The sequence below is a fragment of the Mauremys mutica genome, chromosome 13 (genome assembly GCF_020497125.1).
Source record: "Mauremys mutica isolate MM-2020 ecotype Southern chromosome 13, ASM2049712v1, whole genome shotgun sequence".
Classification (NCBI taxonomy): Eukaryota; Metazoa; Chordata; order Testudines; family Geoemydidae; genus Mauremys; species Mauremys mutica.
Window position 1 is genome coordinate 50280147 of NC_059084.1, and position 7456 is coordinate 50287602.

The 7456-nt window shown below is 49.6% G+C and overlaps 1 pseudogene; it reads right to left on the bottom strand.

Moving 5' to 3' along the window:
- Positions 1-890: 890 nt before the first annotated feature.
- LOC123348458 lies at positions 891-5253 on the bottom strand (annotated as a pseudogene).
- Positions 5254-7456: the final 2203 nt, after the last annotated feature.

The window sequence follows — 7456 nt, forward strand, 5'->3', positions numbered from 1 at the left end:
CATCTCTCTTAGGTGCCTTTGAAAAACCCCACTCCTACCTCGTAAGAACACTAGTATCTTTTCAGGGGGGACAGACTTTTTCTGGAGCCAGGGAATACAAGCGCTGGGTAGGCACAAAAGTCAGGGTTGGGGTTCTCTAGCTCCAGCATATTGGAAGCCCAGCGGAAACCAGGAGATAAAGAGGAACGCGGCCCTTTTAGAAAAGCTCATTCCCCAGCCCCAGAGACACCCTCTCCGGGTAACGTGAATTTATTCCCATTTCAGGAATGTCCCTGCAGGACTGCGGTTTATTATCGATCCAACACTGCCGCTGCATGGCAGCTGTGAGAAGTGCAGGGTATGAGCAGGTAACAAGCTTGGTTCTTGTGGATGGTGCTGGAAGGCAAATATTCTTCACCAGGCAGAGTGTGAAAGACCGATACAGCTGCTTTTCCATCCTCGTGCCTGCTCCGCGTTTCATTGTGTTTCTGTAGCGTGGAGGTTCCTGTCCCACCCACCCCCTGAAAAGTGAAGTCTCAGTCCGGGATCCACAAACCCTTTAAACCCCAGACGTCCATGTTATTTCTCAGACTCCCCTCGGTGCTGTTTATCGCTACTCCCCTAGCGCCACTGACAGGGGAAAGCTTCACAATGAAACTTTCCCCAAGACAGGTGAGTCTGATGCCGGCGAGAACAGGGATCCAGGGGAGGGGTGAAATGAGCAGAGTGACATGGACAGTGAGCTTTGCGAAGCCGCTCTGAGGAGAGGCGGGCACCACTGCCTACATTGTCTCTCTTTCAAAGCCAATTATATAGTCAATACATGGGGTGGTTTTCGGGTTGGCTGCGCATGTGACTATCAGCCGCACCACTGAGAATCTGCTTCCCCTTTTGGTACAGGTCCCTGCTGGGCTCCGTGTCACTGTGTCACTGCCGGGCGCAGTAATAGGCGGCGGTGTCGGCAGCTGTCAGCGCGCGGAGCTGCAGGTACAGCTCGTTCTTGGAATTGTCGGTGGTGATGGAGATTCGGCTCTGGAGGGAGGGGATGGAGCCGGAGGTGGAGTAATACACATTGATGTAACCCAGCCACTCCAGCCCTTTGCCAGGAGCCTGTCGGACCCAGTGGCAAGCGTAACCGCTACCGGCAATGGAGAAACCAGAGGCGGCACATGTCAGCTGGAGAGATTCTGAGGGCTTCACGGTTCCAGGACCAGACTGAACCAGCTTTACTTCGGAGAGGGCACCTACAAAGGGGACACGGATTAAAAACTGTATTAAAGCGAATGTCAAAATTATACAATATACAGGTTAAGGAAATTGTGTCAGTACATCTGGGTGTAATAAGGTTTAAATGATCCAAAAGTACAAAGTTTGGTTTGAAAGTCATACAATACATATAGTACATCATCAGCAACAACCCACATTGGGAGCAATACATTTAAGGATACAGTTTAGGGATTAGCATCCAAATTTTCGGGTTCATCACTCATGAAAAGTTACACAGAGAGTTGGTTGTAGAAACCCTCAGTAGTTGAGAGTTTAGGATGGGTTGTTGTCCCTCAGTAAATACAGACCACTAGAGAAATATTTCTGTTACTTTCCTGATTTCCCTTCTCAATGACGCTGCAGCTCCTCCCATATAATAGGTCACTCTGGAAGAAGTGCATCCCCTTCCGACACCCCTGGAGTAATAACCCTCCTCATAGTCCACCCCCGCCCGCACTGGATACTCACAAGTGGTCAGGGTAAGGAAAGGAAGTAAAATGAGCAGCAACTGTTCCATATTTTCCCCAGACTATATAGCACAAAGGAAATATGAGTTGGCAGCGCAGGTCCGGTAATTTATAACGGGCGGCTCTGTGTGTGTGTGTGTGTGTGTGTGTGTGTGTGTGTGTCCATTTGAGTCAGGGAAGTCAGAGAGGTGAATTTGCATGAAAATTTCCATACCTCTGTATCAGACATGAAAAGGAGCTGAAAGCTAGCAGCTCTCAGGGTGACATTCACTCATGGACAGGGAGACCAGGAAAAAGGTTTATGAACCTCTGGCAACCTGCCCCTTCTACTGGGGAGACATTTCTACAATCTCCCAGACCCCTCACTGTGAGTGAAATTCACGTGTGTGCCCACACCTATGTGTCACTCAAGTCCCCCTTTTGCAGGATTTCTCAAACTGGGGTCACCGCTTGTGTAGGGAATGCCCCTGGCTGGCTGGCTGGCTGGCTGGCTGGTTTACCTGCCCCCTCTGCAGGTCCAGCCGATCGCGGCTCCCATTGGCCATGGTACATTGCTCCGGGCCAACACGAGCTGCGATCAGCCGGACCTGTAGACGGGGCAGGTAAACAAACCTGCCAGGCTAGCCAGAAGCTTTCCCTACACAAGCAGCGACCCCTGTTTGAGAAACCCTGATCTACAGGAAGACTTACAAGTAAACAGAGCCCTCTACAGTCAATCGTCCTGGTTAATGGGAGCCTTCAAGATTCCAAACCCCCATTAATGGCCCACACTTTGCATAATTACAATAAGTCATCAGAGTTATATTTCATATTTCTAGTTTCAGATACAAGAATGATACATTCATACACATAGGATGAACACATTCAGTAGATTATAAGCTTTGTAATGATATCTTACAAGAGACCCCTTCCATGAAGCATATTCCAGTTACATCATATTCACACTCATTAGCATATTTTTATAAAATCATAGAGTGCAAAGTCACACATGTACTATCCGGTTCCTGCTTTCCATAGACCATCTCTTTGTTTTATAACAATACTGCCCCCTAGTGCCAAAACTCAAGGCACTTTCTCTACAAGGGATTTTCCGGCTATGTTTTGACTTTCTTTCTTTCTTTCCCTACATTTCTCTCCTCCCCCACAACATAACACGGGTAAGGAAAATTAGACGCATATAAAGGTGCTCATATTTTTGAAGAACCTCCTAATTTTCCCCCATACGTATATTTACCGCATTTGTTGACCTATTATGTTACAGGAGGCAGCGTTATTTAGGTCAGCTAGCAGGAATAGGGCTAGTTTTCTAGTTATGAGCCTCGGTGGGTTTTTTTTAATAAAAGGACAGTTTTCTCCTATCTATGGTCCCCATTTCCCACAAAGAAACCAGAGGGAATGGAGTCACTGACTGACTGATTGCAAGAGCCGGTAATAAAACCTTCCCCTTCCTTTGCAACTTGGAAAGGACTGCAAAGGAGGCACAGCAACGGAGAACAAGTCTACATCCCTCCAAAGAAACAAGTAGGAACGCAGCCGCTGTTCTCTCTTTTTGAACGAGTAGCAGCTATCTTCCACCCTTGTGAACTTGCGGCTGGGTTTGTTCCACAGGCCGAGCGCCCCTTTACGCAGGTGTCTATAGTTGGATCATGATCCCAGAGGTAACGGCCCCGGTTTGACATTTGAAGACAGGAACGCGCAGTTCACTGTCTGGGGAGAGACTGAGGCTCCTAGAATCAGGGGTTGGTATTTAAACAGGAACCCCCCGGGGTAGGGATTTACATGCGGGTTTCCCAGGGAGGATATAAGTGATTAAAGAGTCTGTTAAGGGGGCTCGGGGCTCGCTGGCGGAAGCGGTGCAGTAGGTAGAACTATTCTCCCCCTGTAGTGATACCATGGAATGGCTCGTGCTGGGTGGAAGTGGAAATTCTTGATTGTTTCTCAGGGTGTTCCTGGAGGATGTGGAGTTACCCAGTGCTGGTGTGTCCCTCAGCGCTTCTGCGTCTAGGGTGTGAACAATCCCCTATTATTATAGCCTCTTCCAAGCCCCCCGTGCTAGATCAGAAGGAAACAGAGCTAAAATCCCATTGATCATTAGAAGCGGTTCCCAGGGAATTAGGTTGGAAAAATCCCACTGTGCAGTCAGAGACCTGGCTTTGCTTTTCCTGCCTCCCTCCGCAAGAAACCACCATGCTGGTCCTCCTGCTGACTCTTGCTTCCCCTTCCGTGTAAACTTTCCCGGGGAATGTTGTCTTGCTGTTAAGTGTAGGACACTGGAGCCCATAGGGGCAGATTTTTAAAGGTATTTAGGCACCCAGAGGGATTTTCAATAGCATCTAGATGCCAAAAACTGATTAATTTCAATGGTAATTAGGTGCTTAGATGCTTTTGGGAGTCCCACTAGGCCCCTAAACCCCTTTGGAAAGCAGACCGGACCAGGGGCTCTGGAATAATTTGTATAGTGGGGGCGCAGAGAGCCATTAAACCAAACTGTAAATCCTGTATATGACGGAAACCGTGGCAGCACCCCTAGTTCCAGCACTTATGGACCGAAATGGAATTATGTCCTTATATATTGAAAAGTGCCTTGGCAGTTCCGCTGGTTTTTCACAAGTTGGATGGCGGGTGTGTTCCCACCACTGGGGCGAGGAAGCATCTCCCAAATCCAAAGTCTATACTATGGCATTGGGCACAAAATCAAAGACAGTTCCCTGGGATTCATCCTCCTCCCACTCGACGAACCTCCCCTGCGAATTTCCTTTCGATTTCGATTCTAGTTGGGGAAACCCCATATCTGGCTTGTCTACACGAACGAATGGATGGCAGCCAGGTGGGGGTGTGAATCGATCCCGCTATAGCTCCTTAGAACGCTTTGGTCCAGTCCCCTTTGAACGCGGAGTAGCTCTGAGCGCTCTGGCGAGCTCTTAATCCGGGTCATGAGGATACACGCGAACAGTTAGACCGCAGCAGGCTAGTGCAGGGGTAGATTCATCTCCCACCTCACTGTTGCCGTAGACAAGTGAGTTACTGCGCTGCTCAGAATCCACTTCCCCTTTTTGTACGGGTCCCTGCTGTGCTCTGTGTCACTGTGTCTCTCGGGCGCAGTAATAGGTGCCGGTGTCTGCAGCTGTCAGCGAGCGCAGCTCCAGGGAGAACTGGTTCTTGGAAGGGTTCACGGAGATGGTGGTGCGACTCTGGAGGGAAGCGGCGTAGTTTGTGCTTCCCCCTTGAACTATACGCCCGATCCATTCCAGCCCTTTCCCGGGACTCTGCCGGATCCAGCTCCACCAGCAACAATTACTGCCCAGGGTGTCCGAGGAGGCGCCTGAGATGGAGCAGGTGAGGCTGAGAGTCGCTGAGGGTTTTACAGTCTCGGGCCCTGACTCCACCAGCTGCACTTGTGACAGGACCCCTGTGGAAAAGACAGAGCCGAGTGAATTCATCCCACAACCCATTCATCTCCCGGTGCTGTGCAGATCGGTCCCACCCAATACTCACACGACGGGGCGGCCAGCAGGAGAAGGAATACAAGTAACGGCTTCATGATTCTACTGTCAGAGAATAGAGCGTCTCTCCGAAACGCCAGAGAATCTGAGCTTTCTGCCTCCAGGAGCCTGTCTTTATACAGGACGCACGTGGGCAGGGATTTGCATGCAGGTGTCGCTCAGGGGATATAAGGGAGACGAGGGGTTGAAAGGGAAATGAGAACGCTCTGGGCCTTACACAGAGGAGACACACGAGTCAGATCTACAGTTACAGATTTTGAATCATAGGATTGTCCAACAGAATTTGGAATGACCCAGGCGGCTCAGGACATGTGCAGGGCTCGGTCTGGGCATCAGCTCTCGGGAATTGCCAAAGGCTGCAGGGAGAGGTGGTTCTTGGGTGTGTCTGTAGAGATGATGATTCGACCTCTCCAAGTTTGGGAATAAACGGAATCTCTCCCCATCCATCCTTCATGTGGTCTGTCCATTGCAGTCCCTTCGCAGCCAGACCCAATTCCAAGAGTGATAACTCTGAGTGCTGGGAAGGTTTGAGACATCCCAGGTCAGCGTGAGGTTCTCTCCTCCCTTCCACAATCTCTGGGTGTACGTGGCCCTGCCTCAGCCTGGGGCGATGGGCCAGGTGACCCCTGGAGATCCGCTCCGGCCCTACATTTCTAGGATTCTGTGAGTCTTGGCACGGACTAGACCAACTGGATTGCAGAGAGGACACCTTTCGGGGAGTAAAGAAGGAGCAAATATCTGAGCGAAAGACCCAGTTATAGAGAGAAACGATTCTCTCCCTATTTTTCCCAATACACATGTGAAGGAATAGCTAATAGAAGATTGAAGTCTGGAGGGATTTTATATTTATGTACAGTTACTGTGGAAGATTTGTGCTCCAGGTTCTGGACGACATATTCCTAGATGAACATTGGAGTATCTAGGATGGAGTCCCTTGTGTTTAAACAGGAACTCACAGGGGGCAGAGCTGTACATGGAGTTTTCACCCAATGGTGAAGAGAATTTAAAGGGTTCGAGAGGGAGGATATCAGTCTGAAGAGGAGGCTTCCTCTGGGATATGCCCTCATAGAAGGAGAAAATACATTTCAGAGTTGTGGGCTTCAAGCACAAAGTGTAGTTAGGGGTCTACGGAGTAGCACTCGGCGGGAGTTAGGTGTGTAGCCCAGACTTTCTGTCAGAACTGCTACTAGATGCATATCTGCATTTTAGGCACCTGTGAGGAAGTGGGACTGTTCTTAATGTGCCCTCTGAATACTGTGTGGGGGCCTCAGTTTCTAGCCGACCGTCTGTTGCCTAGCAACTAATGGCCAGGCCCTTCCCCCCTGCAAGGGGATGCTAAAGGTGTGGGAGAACAAAGAGGTCAGGTGACCTCCTGGCCCCGAAAAGGAACTCAGCAGAGAAGGAGGGGCTGGAGGGGTTTTTAGTCTGGAGCTGGCTGGGGACAGGGAGTGAGGGCAGATGTGGGGGTCTGGCTCACTGCCCGCCAGAATGGACCCGGCCGAGGGGTCCGGTTCTCTGCACCTACAAGCTCTGTTTTAGACGTGTTCCTGTCATCGAATAAACCTCTGCTTTACTAGCTGGCTAAGAGTCACGTCTGACTGTGAAGTGGGGGTGCAGGACCCTGTGGCTTCCCCAGGACCCTGCCTTGGCAGACTCGCTGTTTCAAGCGCATGGAAGGGCAGAGGATGCTGAATGCTCCAAGGTCAGACCCTTGAAGGGAAGATGTGTGAGCTTCTTGCCCTGAAGGCAGTCTGCTTCAAGGGAGAGGAAGCTCCCCAAATTCCTGTCTGGCTTTGTGGGGAGCAGTTCCAGAGCATCGCCCGGGGACTCCGTGACAGCACCTAAACACCATTGAAAATCTGGCCCATGATGCTGAAAACTATTTATAAAGGCCAGAATCATCACTGAAAGTGTTTGTCTCAAACTATTTTTTCTCTTCTTTCAAAGGAATACTTTTCCACAGACTTTTGCACAATTTACCCATGTAACTCATTGCCGCAGGAGATCATGAGGGACAAGGTTTTATCACCACGAATGATCATTTTATTGTAAGATTATGTTAATCTACACATGTATGAATACTATAGAAAATGGGTTATTTCTCCTCTCATTCACCTTTGGTGTAAATCAGTGGTAATTCCGTTGGAGTCAAAGTGGATGAATCTCCATTCACTCCATTCACATTCACTCCATTCACTTCTTTCTTTCTTTCTTTCTTTCTTTCTTTCTTTCTTTCTTATC